We start from the raw sequence: 21011 nt of genomic DNA on the forward strand, positions 1-21011 counted from the left end.
GGGGGGTCCTTTCCACATGAGACAGTTTTTCAGGAACTTCTCCAATGTGAGTCTTTCCCATGGGCTGCACTTCTTCACAAACTGCTCCAGCGTGGTCCTTTCCATGGGGGCAGTCCTTCAGGAACAGGCTGAGCCCTTCTGGGGTGCTTATGGGGACAGTAAACCCTGCTCCAGCGTGGCTCCTCTCTTCACAGGGTCACAGGTCCTGCCAGGAGCCTGTGGACTCCCAAAAGCTGCAGGGGCTCAGCTGCTGCCCTGGCTGACATCTGCCATTCCTGCACTGACCTGGGTGTCTGCAGAGTTCTTCCTCTCACACATTCTCACTCCTCTCCTCTGGCTGCTGCTGGTGTTCCACTGCTCAGCCTGGAGAGGAGAAGGCTCTGCACAGACCTTATTGCACCTTTTCAGTAGATGAAGGGAGCTTATAAAAAAGACAGAGTTCCTTTTCACCAGGACATGTAGAGACAGAACAAAAGCCAGTGGCTTTAAACTGAGAGAGGGTAGATTTAGATTTGACATAAGGAACAAGTTGTTTATAGTGAGGGTGGTGAGTCACTAGCACAGGTTACTCAGAGAAGCTGTGGCTGCCCCATCCCTGGAAGTGTTCAAAGACAGGTTAGAACTGGGCTTGGAGCAACCTGGTTTAGAGGAAAGTCCCTGTGGCAAGGACTTGGGCTACACAATCCTTGAAGGTCCCTGCCAAACCAAACAATTTTCTAATTCTATGATTTAGCACGAACACACTGTTTTATAATGACCTCATTAATTCTTTGGGTTTTTAAAATGACATTTACCATTATAACCAAGTCTGTAATACACAACAACCCATCTTTGTTGCCACATGCTTTCCTCCTTGCTTGAAGCCAGGCAACCTCTGTACTTTCAGCAGAGAAATTCTTTACCTGGATCATCGATGCCAAATGATCTGCTGTGTGAGCTGGCTCAGGGAAAGCTCAGTCATACTAATGAGGTAATCACTGAGCTCCTAATGAATGGGATTAGTGACTGGGCAAGGACTGTTTGTCCTGGATCCCTTGTTCAAATGCAGCTTGAAGCTCTCAAAATATTTGCTTGCAATCAGCTATGAGCTGGGTTCATTTCAGCTCTCACTAACTAGATGAAATTATTTCCATCTCTGCAGGATTTGCCAAATGTGCTGATGGAGTCAGTCTGCAGTTTGTGGTGGAGAGAAGAGGGAAGTTCTATTTCAGAAGTAAACTCTCTGTAGTAAGGTAAAGCTGTAGGCATCATAATTTCTAATTTCATGCCAGCAGGAAGCTTGGCAGGAGAAAAAGAAGAAGAGTATCACTCTATTCATTAGCTTTTCTTAACAGCAATTAATGAATATTTAATGTAACATATACCAATCCAGCAAGGTACATTTTATATATCTAAAGAAAAGCCACCAGAAACTGTACTTGTGTTTCTTCTCCAAATCTGACTGTGTTTTAAGAAGTTTCACAGTTTTGACCCTAAATGAGCTCAAGCACCTGCAAGATTTTTCTGAGCATTTTCTGGGCTCAGCCTTTCCTGATGAAAGGCTCAGTCAGCTCTTTGGAAAAGGAGCATGTAACTGAAATCAGTGCAGGTGAGAATCCAGTTTAATATTTGTTATTCTTTTTTAGGACTTCATGGTACCCAAACCCCCATAACATATAGAGGTAACATTTATTTTCTTCTTCTTTTTTTTTTTTTTTTTTTTTTCTTTTCCTGGTAAGAAATGTTTTTGTCAAAAGATTTTACTTTTCCCTTTTTATGAAAGATTTTACTTTAAAGGAGTAAAAAATATATAACTTTGTTAAATTCTCTTCAATAATTCCTATGGCATTTTAATTAAAACCATTTTTAAAATGCTTTATTTACTGGAGGAAAACTGCATTTATAATACACAACACATTTAAAGATGAATTTAAATGGCACTTTCAATCATGTCAAGAAAAACATTGTGGAGGAAAATGGAACAAAATCACAAATGTTCATTGCATTGAAATCTGTTAAATGAAGTCTAGAGCAAGATTTAGCATTTTTCATGAGAAATCTTGCTTGTTTTTTTTAAAGGCCGCCAAAAAATTGTAATAGTATATTTTGTTTATTTGTCCTGCTCTTTCAGTGATGTTTCTCATGAATAAATATGGTGTTCTGTGCATACAGTAGGATCAAATAAGCATCTAATTCATGTATTGTAAATGGCACATGTAATTGTGGAAGTGCTTAGCTGAGATCCAGCAGAGCAAATTCTAAAGCAGCAGTGCACAGTAGGGGAATCTGAGCAACATTAATTTTTAAACATACAAAAACACTAACAAAAAAAAAAAAAAAAAAAAAAAAGAACCAGACAAACCTTTTGACTTTCACAGTTTTAAATGAACAGAATTGGAGATCAGGAGCATGTTAAAAACACAAAAAATAGAGATGGATTAACAGCTACTTATCTTACAGCACATTGTATAGCAAATCTGGAAGCAAAGAAATAGAATTCCTCAGATACAGGGGACATAATTAAAATCTGTAACGTAAGGTAAAACATGCCTACGATGAAGGAGGGAAAAATAGGCAAAATTATTCACAATGACACCAACACACAGTATAAAACTTAGCTTTTCTTTCATACAATTAGTGCTTGTTGGCTATAGCAGGTTTAACATGACGTGATCAGCGACGCAGACACGGACGTGGGGCCTGAATGTGCAATGCCTTGAGAATCCATCCCACTTCCCAGGGTGACCACAGGCTCTGTAAAACCAAGAACAGCTGATGAGTATTCACAGGACCCCCAGAGATCTTCTGGTGCAGAGTTGTCACTGATGGAAGGGTGGCACAGTCAACAACAAAGATTAAGGTCAGGAAAGTGTATTTTCACTGATTCCAGTCTAAGGTAATAGTGGAAGTGGAAGGGATGAGAGGACTGGGACAGATTACCCACAAAGGTTGTGGACTCCTCATCACTTGAGACATTCAAAACCAGGTTACACAGAGTTATGAATAACCTGGTCTAGGGAAAGATTCCATGCCCATGGCAGAGAGGTTGGAATGAGATGATCTGTAAGGTCCCTTCCAAACCTTTCCATGGTTCTGTGGTTCTGTGACTGAGAATACAGAAAAAAAAAATTCATGAAGAAAATAAAGCCTATAACCTGCTGTGGCAAGGAAAAGAGTAAATGTTGTGTGCTCTTCAATGCCAGCAGTTCCATACCTGGAGAAAAGTGCATTTGATTTAAAAATAAATTTTTCTACAAAATGGACAAAGAATAGAAGAAAGACCATGACACTGGTGCACTTTGCAGGGCAGAATATAGCTGAGGAATTGTATTGTTTCCATTTTTCCTTGCAATGAAAAAATGAAAATCTTAGACACTTCCTCTGACTAGGAACAACGCATTATAACTTGTAGATGTCTAATTAGAGACCAAAACCATGTAGATTTAAACCAAAAAATGTTTACACTATTCATGTAGGCAGTTAATGGAAGTTAAAAAAGGCAATTTTTGATGAAAGGGTCTGTTATTTCTCACATTACAGTAAAAGAAACTTTCTAAGAAAAACAACATCAGCAGAATAGCACCTCCAAGATCAGCACTTTGCACTTCTGAAGTTACACAGATTGTATTTCTGGGCTCACCACCCAGGAAACAGCCCTGTGAGTTTGTAGGAAGCTTCAATGTGGAATATATCAGTAGGTTTTTGTAATGTTTGTGTTTATTCTACCTCTGCTTCCTCACTGACCACGTGTACACATGCAGTGTAAGAAAATCTAGTTAAACTTGTTAGCCAGGGTGAGGAAAGGAATGAAAAACTGGTTTGTCATTATTATTACTGAAGACATAACTGTTAACAACTCCTTTTCCTTTTTTTTTTTTTTTTTTCTAATTCTTTTTAATACAGGTGAAAGTCTTGGAGACACTGTTTTAATTATGCTTTACTGCAAACCAACAAGGTGTTAAAATAGACCATGATCAGACACAAAGCAGCCAAATAGAGACACAAACATATTTTCATTTATGCTAATTCTTAAACTCCTCATAATAAGATTGTTCAGATAATATTTTTGAAACCAGATGTCCGTTATGTGCTGTGCTGCAGATACAGAGCAGAGATGAGGGTTCCTGCATTGTATTCACATAAACACCTCAAAGAGGCAATAGAAACATTAATGGGAAGGGTACCCTTCTGAAGATGACATTCATTCCAGCTAATTTAAGGTGTAAGCACCTCTATCTGAGTATAATATCTCCCAGGCTCCTATTACAGCAATTACACATCTAATCAATACAGCCAAAGATTTTTAGGGGTTTTAGGGTGGGGATCATTTGAATAAAGTAATCAGCTCCATCTGACCTAAACTTCACTGGCTGGTATTGACTCACATTAACTGCAAAGGGATCTTCAGGATGACTTTCTCAGATGCAGAAAAGTTCACTGTTGACATCTAAATTTAGCTGCACAAATTCAGCAGCCAAAGTCCTTTTAATGTTGCAAGAGGAGTTGCTCAAATCACTCACGTGAGTAAAAATATCTCTGGAAAGGGGATGGACACCACCAACCATTAACCTTCTATTGGGGAACTATTCTCACTTTCTGTCTATTTACTATTTCACAGGACTTTTTAAAGAGGAAAGTCTCTAAGGTGAACCTTGAAGGTCTCTTCCAACCCAAAGCATTTAATGGCATTATATAAATAGTCAACAACATTCACCACCTGTTGAAGTTACAGAATCACAGAATGATGATTCTGGAGATGAAGCAGGGTTGTGTTCAGCCGGATTCTAAATAGCTCCAAAGCTGCAGGCTCCACAGCTCTCTGCAATTCTTTATCCTATTTGGCCAATCTTATACTAAAAAAAAGAAGTGTTTTCATATGCTCAAAAAAACCTTCATATTTTTCAGGTTGTGGTCACTGCCTTTTGACCTGTCAGTAGAAACCACTGAGAAGAGCCTGTTGCTACCTTCTTAATCCCTCTGCCTCAGGTATTTATAGATGGGAACGGTCCTCCAGAGCCTTCCCTTCCCCAGAGTGCAGTCCCATCTCTCTCAGCCTCTCCTCACATGTCAGAGAGCTCCTGTGCAGGCACACACACCCACGTGTCCAGGAGAAAAAGAACACAGTCAGACCCTTTGGAGCTTGGACAGAATTCCCTGTTATAAATGCATGTTATAAAGTTGGCTTTTCACAAATACTAAAATGAATACTATAGGTATAATTGTACTGTATTATCTTTTATTAATAGAGTTTAGAAAGGTGATGAATGTGTTTTCTGATTGTAACATAGTGTTAGCAGTAAAAAGACTAGTTTGTTTTCTCTTTGTAATATCTAAACTGCCCAACCCAGAAGACACAGAGAGAGAATCCTCCTACATTCCTGAATTGATTAAGATCCAGACAGCAGTGAAACAAAAGCTACAAGAAGGAATTCATTGATCTCCTGGTATCAGAAAGACTACCACGTGCCAAGAAGGACTTTATCTAATAAAATAGATACTGGTACAATGGGGCAAGTTTTGAAAGGAAGGGGGGCCAAAAACTCAAGGTAATGTCTGGACTTAAAGGAATGTTTGAAAAATACATATGTAAAAGGTTAATCCTTAAAAACAAAGATTTTGAAGGAGTGAGTGTGCTTTCTGGTGAGGCACTCTCAGCTGAGATACTTTTGCTTATCTGCCTTCTAATTGTCTATTTCTATTTTTTATTAAACTTACAAATTTTTTAAGAAAGCGAAACTCATTTTTTGCATCCCCAAGCACTGGGATGAAGAGCACCAAGGGTTGAACATGAAACCAAACCCTATGACCAGCACAGGCCACTGCTCATAGCAGGCTCTGCAGCTCCTGGGGATTCTGAATTTTGATTTGCAGGCAGGGAAAATATTTAACATTGTAAAAGCCATTTGAATGAAAAACAGGTAATCTACAGGCTTGGAGTGCAACAAGAGAGATTCTGCAGACACAAACTGGCTAAAAGATATTTTGGGCCAAAACCCCAACAGACTTCATATATGTTTCTGGTTTGCTTGAGGATAATGAATTAGAGTTACTGAGAGAGAGTTTGAGTTCTGTCACACTTTTAGGTATTGATTAAAGATTTTTTTTTTACTTTTTGGGTAGTAATAATTTTGCTGAGTTTAGAATTCTACTCACGGACTATACAGTCTTGTCTTAGTTGTTACACAAACAGAGAACTAAATAACAATCTTTAGAAAGAAAGAAATTAATTTTATGCTGGAATATGTCCTAGGTTTTTTTAATGTCTGGGGAACTTTACCAGTATAAGCATTTCTGACCTGAAGCTTTGTCAGTCTATATTTCTGCAAGCCAGTTCTATGGTTTTCATAATCATTAAAAGAAAACATATTTATCTTGATTTCTTTTTCTTCATGCATAAAGAGAGAGGGCAAATAGGAAAAGGACCCTGTTGCTATCAGGGTGCTAAAATTATGCTTCTATGCAAGCTGACAGATCTCTTTCTTGAGAGCTGTAAAAATGGACTGTAAAGAGCTTCTCCAAAAATGTAGTAGCTCAAAAATGGATCAGGAACCTGAGGTAAGGATCCATTTACAGCCATCCTTGGCTTCAGAGAAGCATCTCGAGGTTTACAGTGTAGATTCTGCTCATTTATTTAGTCTGGGCTGTTCTGGCTGTGAATTAAAGAGGTGGTCTCACGGGGAAGATAAATTGTCCAGAGTAATAAACTAATTTGTCCCTACCTGCTGTTGTTTCAAATCAAGTGAAATCTCTGTCTGGAAAATATGAGGACACTTATCACACTGTGTAAATAATCTGTGATAATACAACCTTTGACATCTGCAAATTTATATGGATTTAAGTCTTTCTCATAGATAAAATCTCAATGAACTTTTCTGTTGGAGAAGGCTCATCCAGATAAATCACAGTCCATTATTGATAGTAGATGACCATTATATACGTAGAGCTTTTGGGGGGTTGAATGCTTCTTTAGAAGTGTAAAGCAGTGACAATCATCAGAAGCTGACTGAGATGATTGAAGGTGGCCCACGAAATTGCCAGGTGGAACTCTGCACCAGTGGAAGGGGAGAGATGATCCAAAGCTCATTAAAGTCCATGACAAAACTTCCACTGACTTTCTCCAGCCTTGCATCAGGCCCATAGGAGAGTTCTTGCAGCTGCTCTGCAAAGTCACAGAATGAGCAGATGGATTCTGGTGGTGAGCACTGAAAACATAGGCATGAAAACAGTTATTCAGTGTTATTCAAAGGCTCTTTCCCAACATGTCAAACTCAGGCAGGGAGAGAGCCTGTGCCAGTGCTGGACCCTCAGCACAGGTATCTTGAGCTGCAGCCCAGAGAAAGGAAATGTTAAGCCCTTGACCTGATTTTCCTTTTTTTTTTTTTTTTTTTTTTGTTTAATTCAGTTTTGTTTTCTCTTGTTTAGATTTTTTCAATGTTCTGGTGAAGCTGTTGCCAAGGCATTACTGTCTTTTGATATTTTCAAACTGAAACCTTCCCATGTGAAAATTCACACTAATTAAATCCATGTCACAACATACTTTATTTATCTGCTTTCCTCTGAAACTGTTGCATACTTTATAGTTTCAGATGAGCATTGCAAAGTAGTTTCAAATACCACAGAGCTGAAATCCTGCAACATCATCTCATTCATGATGTGAATGTAGAACCTAACTTAATCTATGAGGCTGATAGTGGAGACAGCATCTTGTGACACGAGGATCTAAATTTTCCATTTCTGAAACCCCTAAGGAAGTATTAAAGAAAAAGCAGGAAATCTCTGGTTGTTTACATTTTCCTGGCTCTAACTCCTTGTAGCTGCTAATATTCTGATTTTCATTTCCTGACAATATGGTAAATATACTTTGCTTCATTGTTCAGCATTCAACAGATCCAACAGCTTTGGATATCAACATCAAATTTATCCGAAGTCGGAAAACCTTTCTCTGCAGTTGGGTGCAATTCATGGCTTAACTCATTTGAAATTAGTCTCTTTCATCTGTGGTGGCAGGGAATGGCCTCTGAAAACCCCTTCTGATCATTTTGGTGAAGGTTTCAATATGGGCCTGATATAATGGCTTTATTATATACAAAAAATTTAATGATGTATTTTCAGGATAGAAAAAAAGACAATAAGACAAGGAAAAGAAGAAAAAGGTCACAACACTAAGAAAACCTGTGGTGTTTTCTGCCTCTTTGAAGATGAAGTTAATCAGGTAGCAGATTAGTCTGGGAATTACATTACTGACATTGTAAACCTTCCAGGCCTTTAGTTGGGTCTTTTTTCAAGTGTAGTACAGGATGATGAGATTTTGCCTTCAGTAAAGACTATTGTTTCATCAGTTAAAGTTCATCTCTTTAAAGAATGCTTCCCACTAATTTTCTAGGGAAGGAAACAATGTCCACTTTTCATTACAGAATTTCTTTAGTGCATGAGTGCCCACAGCAGGAAAGCTGCTGTTCTTATTCAGCCACACTGGTCATTTCTGCTTATCCTGGAGTTCTAACAGCAGCTTCTTAAAATAGGACAGACCTAATAACCCAAGAGTCTTCTGCCAGAAAAAAATAAAAATGAGATGGCAGGGTGATGATATACCCTGTGCAATATAGCTTAATATTCACTTACACTTTTATTTCCCCTGTGCATTCTCTTAATGGCATCAGTGGTTCCCAGCAGCCATCTTTGATTCAACTTCACTGAAATAATTTCTTTTTCTGTTTAGAAAGATGCCCCAGTAGAAATCCAGGTCCTTTGGAAGTCTAGAGTATTTTTGATATGAAGTTCTTCAAATTTGGCAGCTGAAGATCATTGTTAAAAGAGGAGTTTCAGATAAAGATATTAATGCAAGTGCATGAGTATTTTTCAGGGAGCACCACAAGATCATAGGTGTTTTTTGTGGAGAGGATGGGTTAACCCTAAAGCAAAATTAAATCAAAATTAATTACATGATGCTGGGAACAAAACAAAACCCCAGCAACAAATCCTAACCCCAGAGTCCAGGCACTGTTTGGGGCTCCAAGAAAGGAGTTGTCCATCCAAGCCAGTTCCTTGTAATTCACTGCACTAAAAGAAAGCCCAAGTTTTTCCATCTTGGTGTTTGAAGTTCTTCATGTGCCCAGTAGGAATTTACCCCTGTGCATTTCTTTGACCCCTAAAGGTTTGTCTTAGCAGTGCACAGTACATGGCAAACTTTTAGGAAACGTGCAACTGGTACTCATATAAATCTGCAAAAAAGGTCTGCAGCAATTCAGAATTTGCACCTGGGAGGCAAAGCTGCAGAAGATGACATAATAATGGCAAGAGATATAATAGGTGATATCACATTTCAGAAGTGAAAATTGCTAGCTGAACTTCGGGGATCATGAGAAAATTCATTTCACAAAGGTGGAATGCCCAGTGCCTGGGAGGTGACATGTAATGAATTAGAGTAATTTTGCCCAACCTGTTAAAAACAAATGCTGTTATAGAAGTAGCAGGGCCATTTGCATAAAGATTTTTAAATTACCTGATGTTGAATATGTGAAACATCGGGTAATGACATTGCAAACTCAGCTCTGATTAAATGGCAAGTGAAGAGCGAATCTCAGCAGCATTGTCTTATCACATTAAAACAAGGGGAAAATCTATTTATGAGTGAGCTGACCTCATTTTTTCTCTCATAGCCCGCTGTGCGTGGCAGAGTTTGGTATGATTGAAAAGTCATTGCATACTTCTTTAACACGACAATGTTTAATCCAGGAAAAAGCTCCTTTTCAACCTCCATCAACTTTTTTTTTTCTTTTTTTTTTTTTTTTTTTCTTTTTTTTTTTTTTTTTTTTTTTTATTTTTTTAGTGATACAGTTATATAGATATAAGATATAGATATAAGATAGATATAAGCCCTTATAGATATAAGCCCTGAACGCATCTTTTGAGGTTGTGTGAAGTTTAAAATTTGTGTTCTAACAAGTTCTCCCAGAAAGTTCTGACAGCAAACCTCAGGAGCTACCTGAAACACAAACTTTATGCCTGTGCTGTAGCAAGTCAGGGAAGAGAGAGAATCAAACCCACCTAATAATAAGGCCTTGCTTCTTCTCATGATAGTCACAAGTCACAGAAGATGCTCCCTCCAAAGAAATGTGCACTCATTTTCTCTTAATATTACTTTTCTTGTAGAGGCATTGTCACCCTGTTTAGCCTGGAGAAAAAGGAGGCTGAGGGGTGACCTTATTGCTTTCTACAACTACCTGGAAGGAAGTTTTAGTGAGGGGGGTGTCAGTCTCTTCTCCCAGGTAACAAATGACCGGAGAAGAGGAAATGGTCTCAAGTTGTGCCAGGAAAGATTTAGAGTTGACTTCAAGAGAATTTCTGTCATGGAAAGGGTTGTAAAGCAATGGAGCAGGCTGCCCATGGAAGTGGTAGAGTTGCCATCCCTGGAAGTGTTAAAAAAAATGTGTGGATATGCACCTGAGGGCCTGGTTCAGTGGTGACCTTGGTGGTGGTGGTAGGAGGGCAGTTGAACTCAACGACCTTAGAGGTCTTTTGGAACGTTCATGACTCTGTGATTCTACTTCTCAGAAAAAAAAGCCCATCTTTGCCATTTGGAATTTCCTTCACAACATCCCAAAACCAAACTTTATCTGGAATCATCATCTTCTGAGGAATGAAACTCAGAAGAGTGAGGCTCTAAGTACAGGGGAGGACTAAAATTTTGTTTTGCTGCCTTGACAAAAATGTTAAAATTTCCAGCAATGTGCCATCTAAACCTTGTTCTTCATCCATGGGTTTCCTTTGCGGTTTAAGCTGCAGTAACTCTGCTCAGCTGCAAGATAGTTCAGTGCAAGAGGCCGTATCTCTTTTGGTCTGAGTAGCCACTGCCCTTCCCTAGCAGGACAGGGCTCCCTGACTCACATTTGGCAACTCCTGTAGTGTGGGGGGAGGAAAGAGAGAGAAAAGCAGCTTCATGAATATGTGGAATTATTCTGGGAAGCACTCAGGATAATGTAAAAATGAGAGACATAAAACACTGGCCAGCTAAGACACTGAGAGAGATTAGATAGCAGACCTGGCAAGTCATCCATTTGCTCCAGTGTGGCAAATCTTGTGGGCTTTTTTGGGGGAACAAGCAGAGTTACTGGCATTTGACTTTCATCTTGGATTAAGCATCAGGAGGAAAAATGCTGACTTATGTTAAAGTGTGTCAGTTGCAGGACAGGTTCAAGGAGATGGATGTTTAAGCACTGCAATACACTGCCAAGGATGCCAAGGATGCAAATCTCTCAGTGCCCATCCAGTGCCTCGTTACTATTCCACCATCCCTGAGAACCTGCCACGGGGAAATACCAGGCTTTCACCTTGCTGCTGCTTTTAACTACAGAGCAAGCAAATCACAGCTGTAAAAGGTGACAGAAACCCTTAAATTCTCATTCACGTGTTACTGGAAATAAACCTTAAAAAAGCCCACAGAAGACACACAAAATGGTTGGCATTAAACTATTCCAGCTAAGGGAGCAGGAACTGTATGCTCCAGTTCTGCTGAAAGGGAAGAATAATGTGGTTTGTGCAGAACTAGAGAAAATGAGAGCTGAAAAAGTTCCCTATCAGGGAAGAAAAACACACTTGCATAGCAATAGTTGCTGTCTCACACACTGATGGGTGTTTTCGGAGCACCAGCAATGCATATTTAAACACAAGAAGTACCTTCCTCAGACAATTTTTTTTTAAAAGACTATTTAACTATGAAGGAAACAAAACTGGTTTTAGCCAATGAGGACAGAGATGGAATGGATAAAACTCTTAACACTGGAAATAAAACTGCAACTGATAACGTTTTCATTAAGAAGAGCACTGGAAATAAATTGCCGCATAGAGAGCTAATTAAAAAAGAAGTAATAAATTCTATAGATGTAAATATAATGCATTTTTTTCATCCATCTGGGCTCTAGTTGTTAACTCTGGGTGATGCTGGTTTTACATACATATGCTGGTGTTATTCCTACAGATGGTGCCAGGGCTGAGGCACAGGGTGGAAGGAAGTTTCACATGTCTCCTTTGCTTACACTCTAGCAGTCAGTACTGGATTAATGCAAACCCTAATCCCATCAGAAAAGAGATATTTTAGTAGACACCAGGGAGACTAATGCAGTTGATCCCTGCTTATGGCAGGAAAATGCACATATGTCAGGGATTTCACTCTGATATTTGTAGATAACCTTGATAAATCTTTTGGACACCTCCTCATTTGGACCTTAGTGGGCTGTTTATAAATAGGGGTAAAAATAGCTGAGTTGACTTTCCTTTTGATCTCTTCCACCCTTCTTCCAGTGTAGGTGGGTGAAATATCCTGCCTAGTGGATGTTTATTCCCTTTTCTACTGCTCCAGATGAGTCAATATGGAATATTATAGATGAGATTATTTTCATTCAAATTCAAATGCTCCAGATCAACACAAATCACCCTCATTTCTCTTCAGAGAGGAGAAAGGACAGTCTGGCTCATCCTTAACTAATCTATTCAATAGCTAAAAAAAAAAAAAAAAAAAATAAATGTCTGTGCATTAGCCTGAAAGGGAACATCAAGTGACAAGTTTAGGTTTACTTGTCTAAACTTCAGTGACATTTATCCTATCTTTCTTTATTTTATATTCTAATTCTGAAACAAATATTTCTGTACTAGCTTATTCTGTTCACAGGTTTTTATGGTTGTCCTTATATAATTTTTCTATTAAAACAATTTCAGTGACCAGATAAACAAGCGTTGCAACCACTAGTATCAGAAGCCTTTATTCATCATGTGCCCTGAAATTTAGAACATCTTCCTTCTTCTCTTCTCTTCTCTTCTCTTCTCTTCTCTTCTCTTCTCTTCTCTTCTCTTCTCTTCTCTTCTCTTCTCTTCTCTTCTCTTCTCTTCTCTTCTCTTCTCTTCTCTTCTCTTCTCTTCTCTTCTCTTCTCTTCTCTTCTCTTCTCTTCTCTTCTCTTCTCTTCTCTTCTCTTCTCTCTTCTCTCCTCTCCTCTCCTCTCCTCTCCTCTCCTCTCCTCTCCTCTCCTCTCCTCTCCTCTCCTCTCCTCTCCTCTCCTCTCCTCTCCTCTCCTCTCCTCTCCTCTCCTCTCCTCTCCTCTCCTCTCCTCTCCTCTCCTCTCCTCTCCTCTCCTCTCCTCTCCTCTCCTCTCCTCTCCTCTCGTGTCCTGTCCTCTCCTGTCCTCTCCTCTCCTCTCCTCTCCTCTCCTCTCCTCTCCTCTCCTCTCCTCTCCTCTCCTCTCCTCTCCTCTCCTCTCCTCTCCTCTCCTCTCCTCTCCTCTCCTCTCCTCTCCTCTCCTCTCCTCTCCTTTCCTCACAAAGTGTTCCCATTTTCATATGGAACAAGACTATCTTCATTTTCTTGGCCAGCATTAGTGGAAATAAGCATAACTATCAGTTCCCACTGGGACACAGATCCTACTGGGACCCATCTAATGAAAGCCTTATAAATTCTTACTTACTGCATAGATACAACTCCCATCTTGTTTTCCCCATAATGTTCTTCATGCGCAGAGAAGCAATCCTATCCTCCAATACGTATGTTCTCCTGCCATCCTCACCACAAAATGAATAAAATAAACCTCACAGGTTGAAGGGAAGGATAGAAAAATATTTCAAAGAAAGATCTCCAAGTTACTAAGCAAAAAACAATGTCAAACTCTCTGAGCAGAAAATAATCAGAAGCCTGGACAGTGCCTGTGGGAATGTTTTATGTACATAATTTGTTATTATTCTTCCTTGAGTGCCTGTTCGTGGGTGCTGCTGGAGACAGTTAATAGGTGAAATATTACTTTGTGTTGGCCAGGCTGGGTGTCCTAACATTCCCAAAATCAGCTGTGTCAGATTTATCAGGGTGCTGCATCCATTTAACTCCTCCTCCCTGTTCATTATCACTGCAGCACTAAAGAAATTGTGTAGAGTTCCTGAAGTGTCTCCATTTTCTTTTGGAAAGAAAAAGGAGTTTGTTGAGGAGGGAAGATAACCATGAGTAGTCACTGAAGAGTCAGTAACATATTATATATTCTGCATCATGCCTCTGGTTCCATTTCTGTGAGCAGAAATGATTAAGATTTTACTTACTCCTTAGTATGTGGTGCTATAAGGGATTAAGAGAGAAAAGAAGGGAGATGAAGTATTTAAGGGCTCCAGAAGACACAGAGAAAGCTTTTGGGTATCAAAAAGCCTTTTTACAACTCAAGTCTATTAAACAAGAGGCAAAAGAAGAAAAAAAAATTATATCTCTTTAGGTATTTTAACAGATCTTAGATACTACAGTGACTGAAGTGTTTGACATGCTTAACATAAAAGTGAAAAACTAGTGTAGACAAAATACAAGATAGGAAATTCCAGGGAGTTACTGTGAATCCATGGAATGGATAGAGATTTCTGAGTTTTCTTTATGTCTCTGTAGTTGTTTGAAAAGCAGAATAATTTTGGTAGTAGATGCACAGCCTTCTCTGTCCAGCACAACCAAGATCTCCAAGACAATGGCATTTAGCAATGAATTTTGGGACTGCCCATGGACTTCAGAGGGCTTTTACTGCACATCATATTTAACAGGAATAACAGAATGTCCTCATATGCACCAAGCAAGTGGAGATCCTTTCCCTTCAGATCTTACTTTCCTCTTAACAAGAATGACAGCAACACTGAAAAACCAAGCAAACAATCAAACTGAAAAAATCAAAGGCGTAACATTTATTATTCTTCGCCTGCAGCTGGCAGCATCTGGAAGAATCAGAATAAACTCCAAGTACACATTGCCAAATGTTTCTTTAGATATCTTTTGCCTTCACTGCACTGAATTCCTAGTTTGGAATTCCTAATTCCTTCTTTGGAGGTGGCAGATTCCTGCAGCACCACACCTCAGCCCACCACTCGAGGGGACACCTGGAAGCACACGATTCCTCTCTATATTTCCCCTCGATAAAGCTGTAGTGCAGCTTCATCTGGAAATGAAGAACTCCCTCCTCCTCTGCAGCAGGTGGAGCCCAGAGCACAGCCTTGTCTGCAGCAGCAGTGATGAAGCTGGAAAGATTCCTCCTCAGCAGGAGGGATCACACACATTTGGGAGACCACTTTGCCTGCTATCCCCAACTCTGAGGATGAAGGAGAAATGAATCATTATGAGAAAGATGGAAACAATCATTGAAACACGTCGAGCTGTGGTTTTAGACCAGCTTCATCTTTGTTCTTCGGTGAGGAATAGTAAATATTTTAAGAGGAAACTGCAATGCTACTTAAAAAGCACTTACCTAATTAAACCTCAAGTGCAGGAATCTTTATTCTGCAGAGCTGCACTCTGTGATGCTCAGCACCTCAGGCTATACCTCAGCCATATGGCACTTTAATAGGCACTAGCACAGGGAGCCCTTTTTATATTTTAACAGATGGGTGCAAGCTACTGGGGTTGGAGCAGAGGGCAGAATGAAAGAAAATGTAAGGAAACAGAATAAAGAAAAAAGACAAAGTTCAAAGGATGAATTCTTATTGAACTCTTTCACTCTGCTTAAAACAGCTTGAGGTCTTGCTTCTTTCCTAGAAGGAGCTTCTGTTGTTTCCAGCCCCTTGGACTCAGACTCACCAATCACAAACTATTTCACAGCAGATTTAGCAAGTGAAGCATTGTCCTTGCAGCAGAAATACACTGCTGATTTCAGAGTCTTCCCAACAAATACTTTAATGAGCTTAGGAGTAGGACTGAAGCTTTTATAGTGTTTCTTCTGCTGTACCTGTGTCCCTGTATATTGCAGTCTCAACAAGTTTGGGCTGTATCTGAAAATTACTAGAAAACCTCAGAAGGGAAAGTCAGTGCAGAGCACATCACTGAGGAAACAGGGCAAGAAGAATCCAAGAAATGAGTCAGAAATGGAAGGCCTATTTGAAAATAACTAACTTATTTGAAACATTTAGCCTTCAGATAGGTCCTGATTTTGTGGCCAAGAAGACAAATGGGATCCTAGGATACATCAGGAAGAGCATGGGCAGCAGGTCAGGGAGTGATCCTGCCTCTCTGCTCAGCCCTGGTGAGGCACATCTGGAGTGCTGTGTCCAGTTCTGGGCTCCTCAGGACAAGGGAGATCCCTCCTGGAGCAGGTCCAGGCAAGGGTGGTGAAGATGAAGAGACTGGACTGTCTCTGTCACAAGGGAAGGCTGAGGGAGCTGGGGAGAGAAGAGATGACTGAGAGGGGACCCCATCCCTGTCTGTCAGTGTCTGCAGGGAGGGCTCAAAGAATGGTCCAGGCTCTGCTCCAGGGGCCCAGCAATGGGACAAGAGGAACAGGCAGGAACTGATGCCCAGGAAGTTTCACCTGAACATGAGGAAGAACTTCTTCCCTGTGCAGTGACTGAGGACTGAACACATTGCCCAGAGAGGGTGTGGGGTCTCCCTCCCTGGAGATATTCCAGCACTCTCTGGACACAATCCTGTGCCTGTGCTCTGGGATGGCCCTGCTGGAGCAGGGAGGTGGGACCAGATGACCCCACTGTGGTCCCTTCCACCCTGACCCATTCTGTGGTTCTGTGTGATCTGCTAAGGCTGTGGTTTTAATTACAGCAATTGCATTCAACAAAAAAGACTATCAGACAAAGGACCAAAGGGACCATAGAAGGTTATTATTCCATTTACATTGTGGTTGCTACATGGTTCAATGTTTCCCAAATCTGTTTGGATGGCTGCCATTTCATAGCTTTGTTGCCTCACCCAGAACATTGTGTGATGCCTGGCTTACCTTCCAACCTTTCCTTGACTGTACTTCCAGAAATGCCATTCCTTTCATCACATGCATTTGTTTCCCACTTCACAGGGTAAGTTTAATTTGTCCCAAAAGGCCTGTGGCAAGTTTTTACCCTCTGGGGATTGATAGGGACCCCATTCTAGGGAGCTCTGATGCAGAGTGGCTGCATCATTCAACGTGGCACTGCAGATAATTCTGTCTGCTGATATTCCTGCACCAATTCTGGGACTGCATCACCCCAGGCTGAGCACGTGCAGCAGCTCAGATATCCTTCTGCAAGGGTACACAACATGCAAAATATTTAATGTGTGCCCTTGATAAAACACTCTGTGTGCTACCTTGTTCTATAAAAACTGTGAGGCCATTAAATGCATTAAATATTTATTTAATCAGTGATTTTTCCTTTTTGTTCTGTCTTCCAGTGTCCATTGGTGCACCATAAAAAAACAATGTTCTGTGAATGTGTTCTCAGAGCATTAATTCCTTTATTGAGAAAATCTCTTGTTATTTTAATCCTCCATCTGACTTCCTTATGAAGAAAATTATAATTAATGTAGAGCTTTTATTTTCATTATTATTCATCACTCTCTGCAATAGCTCAGTATTTTAAAAAGGCAGAACTGGATGTTTCCAACAAAGCGCAGATTTCACATGGGATTCTACTGAATTTCAACTACAAGAAATAATAAAAGGAAACATGTTAAAATGTTTATGCGTATTTCAAATTGTATTTCCCAAACTATCTGTAGATCTGTGTCAGATTTGAATGCCTGTGTGAGAAAATTATGTCTACTCACGGTTGTCACATTGGAGGTTTTTTGACAGGCCCACCAGGTCATGCCAGCCATGACATCAAATTTCATTCTTAGAACATTATCAATTCTTGTATTAAATTTTCTTTTTATTTAACACACTAGAGACTTTTGACTGGAACTACCTGGTTTATATATTTAGGGTTAATTTTATTTTTTCCATGTGGACAGGCCTGTTTTGGTCAGGTTTTACTCACTAATTGAGAAGTAATTGTCATGGATCAGCTCTACACAAGGTAGGAGATATTCTAAGCCCGGTGTGGGGCTCATGCAGTCAATAACAGAGTTAAATGATTTGGAAAGGGTTTTTTTGGTGTTGTTTGTTTTTGTTTTGCATTTGTTTTTTGGTTTTTGTTTGTTGATTGGTGGGTTGGGTTTTTTTTTGGCCATTTTTACTCCTAAACTGTTCAAACTGAGAGGAAGCTCTTCTTTCTTGAAAGTAAGCAAACAACTGTGCTGGACTCCCTGTTAGGAAACTGGAAAGCATTGTACCATCTTTGGGAAGTTGGTTGTAAAAGTGCTGCAAACACACGAGGTCTGGTTCTCATTTCACATTAGGAACATTTTCTGCGTAATGTAATTCAGTTTATGGCCCCTATGCACTGCAAGAGTGGTGTAAATTGGTGTTAAAGTTAATGAGAATTAGGCCTAGGGAATCGAATATTTGCTTTGTACAGTGTTTGGAATTACTTCTGTTGTTTAATAACAATGTTTAAAAGTCAGCACAGAGACATTACAAATAAAAAACCTTGGGTCCCATCCATCCATCCATTCATCCATCCACCCATCCATTCATCCAAGAGAAATGCACTGCAACGTTTGATACAGAGTCTAAGCCTTGATTCAATTACAAATAGGATTAATTCAGCCTTTTAAATGCAGATGTGGATACAGTACTTTCTCTAAATCCATGTCTTTCAGTCATTTAAAGTTGCCAACATTTTATTCAGACGAAAAAGTTTTCATGAGCCTCATTTCACATTTCTTCAGTGAGTAAAAAATGATGCAAGGATAACAATGATAAACACAAATAGTGAATCATGAATAAGTTTCAAAATGCTGACAGAAAATATTTGCTCTTGCATAAAAGAAATGCTTTGGGAGAAGAGAAACAGAGATTTCCTTTACCTTCAAATGTAATAACCTTTTTAATGACTTGGGAGCCATCTGATTGTTTGTTATGAAACTCGCTGTTTCTGCTTATGTAGGGATTTTGTTTATTATTATGGTGGTATTTGTCTTTCTCTATCCAAAATTAGTTGGTGCCCAAAGGAAGGCATTAAAAAAGAATTCACAAATTTTTGATATTTCATCATTTCAGTTATATTTTAGCAAATATTCAGATCCCTGAGGTACTCTCATAGCTGTGTTTTGCAGTGGTGTTATATTTCTATGAGGCTGGAGAGAAATACCACAGAAATCCAAGAATACAAATGCATTGAAAATGTTCTTTTTAGGAGGAAAAAAATCTGTATTACTACAAAAAAAGGTCCTTGCAATCCATGCAGATACTTCTAGCACTTTCTTACTAAAAATGATCACTTTTATATAGGCAAAATTAAAACAAACAAACAAACAAAAACTTTAAAGTATATTTAGTGTCATACATTATTTGAAAGCAAAAGGCCTTCAGGGAGATAAACTTTAATAATTGATAAGACAAGGGGAAAAGGCTTCAAGTTGTGCCAGGGGAGATTCAGGTTGGATATTTGCAAAAATTTCTTCATCGAAAGATTAAATTAAATCTTTTAAATCTGGTTAAATATTGGAACAGGCTGCCCAGGGAAGAGGTGGAGTCACCATCCCTGGAGTGTTTAAAAGATGTGGCATATGTGATGTGGTTTACTGGGCAAGATGGGACTCAGTCAGAGGTTGGGTCTGATGACCTTTGAGGGTTTTTCCATCTGTAATTATTCTGTGATTCTATGGACTTAATACAGGTGTTCAGAATATTTCTTGGAAATGAAGTTCAGTGTCCTGAAAACCATCTAAGGCAGAGAGCAACATCCAAATGACATGGCAAAGGAGGTGTCCAATTCTTTACATAAACTTAAGTACTCTTATTTGTTGAAATTTCACACATATTCATGGTTGGTATAGAAATCCTGTTAAAGAAACATTTTTTACATGGACTATTAATTTGGGATAACTGAAAATGTGAGAAAATATCTTCCATGGGAATCTCTGCAAACCTCATTGACACAAATATATGCTCCAGGCTTGGAGTTTCTTCTGTGTAACTAAAAAAGGACACATAATAAACCCAAATCTAGTAAAAAGAAGATCAAATTCAAAATAGCACCTCCAAAATACTTCAAAGTATAGTCCAGAAAACCATACAGAGTCTTTTATATAATCCTTTAACATAAAACAGGAGGACTTGTTTTGGAAACTCAAGGAATTCTGACTCACTACTCACAGAATTTGAAATCAAAACACACATAAATATTTTTTTTAGCTTAGGCTAATTTTTTTTTTTTGGCAGTCATTACAGAGGCTGTCTTAATAAAGGACTTGAAGAGGAATGTTGAAATAGATTTCCTTCTCTTTCCCTGTCCAGGGATTGAGAAGGCAGAAATGCCAAGGTGCACTTACTGCATTGAAAAACAAAGGCTGACAATTAACATCTCTATTTAGAATTTGGTGTAATTTTCTCCCCTCCAGTATGCATTAATTAGCTCTGGAAATGCAAAACATGTTTGTGTAACTGTGGATTCTCATTTTCTAAACTTTGCAAACAGGAGGACAGAAATTCCTATTAATGCCAATCTTTTTTGCCTAATGCTTTTCTCTTTTGATTCTTGTTTGCTTGATTTGTTTTAAAGGACTGCCAGTGGAAGAACCACACTTTGTAGAATCTGTTTCTAAAGTGAATAGAGGGATTTCCAAACTCTATAAAATCACACTTCTTATGTTAAAAGAAGAGAGAAGAAAGGACAGTTTTCTGAAGCAAATTATCCCTTGAAAATTATCCCATTTCGAACTACATGGGCTACCCTCAACATCAGCAGGACATCACATTCCAACATAACCATAAAAGATTCTAGGGGAAAAGAAAAAAGCAAGCTTAATATTCCATCACCAGCACATCCATCTCCTTCTGCCATATGCCATCTCCCTTCTCCTATTTGTCCTATTTGCATTTAAAAGTCCTCTACTGCATTACCTTCACACCATATTTGAGGACAAGGCCTCAGAAGAGAAGGTCTGAAAGGGAAACTTCTGTCACGGGCCCTGGTGTCACATGCCAGAAGTGCCTTTGAGGAGCTGGCAGTGCATCTGAAGGTGAGAGTCCTGTTCCTGCTACTTTCTCTTGCTTTCTATCCCTGCTCAGACTGTGCCATGAAGCCTTGAACCCCTGCATTTTTTAGCCCATCGAGTCTAAATCTGAACTGTGTTCACAGAATAATTGTATCAGAATGGTTTGGGTTGAAAGGGACAACAAAGATCATCTCATTCCACCCGTTGCCATGGGCAGGGACACCTTCC

General features: G+C 39.4%; 1 protein-coding gene across 2 annotated transcripts in view; it reads right to left on the reverse strand.

The window, feature by feature from the left end:
- Positions 1-1571: 1571 nt before the first annotated feature.
- Positions 1572-21011, reverse strand: part of TSNARE1 (t-SNARE domain containing 1) — a 356889-nt gene continuing 337449 nt past the window's right edge. For both annotated transcript variants that reach the window (XM_066336834.1, XM_066336823.1), the window contains exon 11: positions 1572-2733. The gene's annotated coding sequence lies outside the window, so the exon portion shown is untranslated. The remainder of the gene's footprint in view (positions 2734-21011) is intronic.

Source organism: Sylvia atricapilla, chromosome 1 (assembly GCF_009819655.1).
Source record: "Sylvia atricapilla isolate bSylAtr1 chromosome 1, bSylAtr1.pri, whole genome shotgun sequence".
Taxonomy (NCBI): domain Eukaryota; kingdom Metazoa; phylum Chordata; class Aves; order Passeriformes; family Sylviidae; genus Sylvia; species Sylvia atricapilla.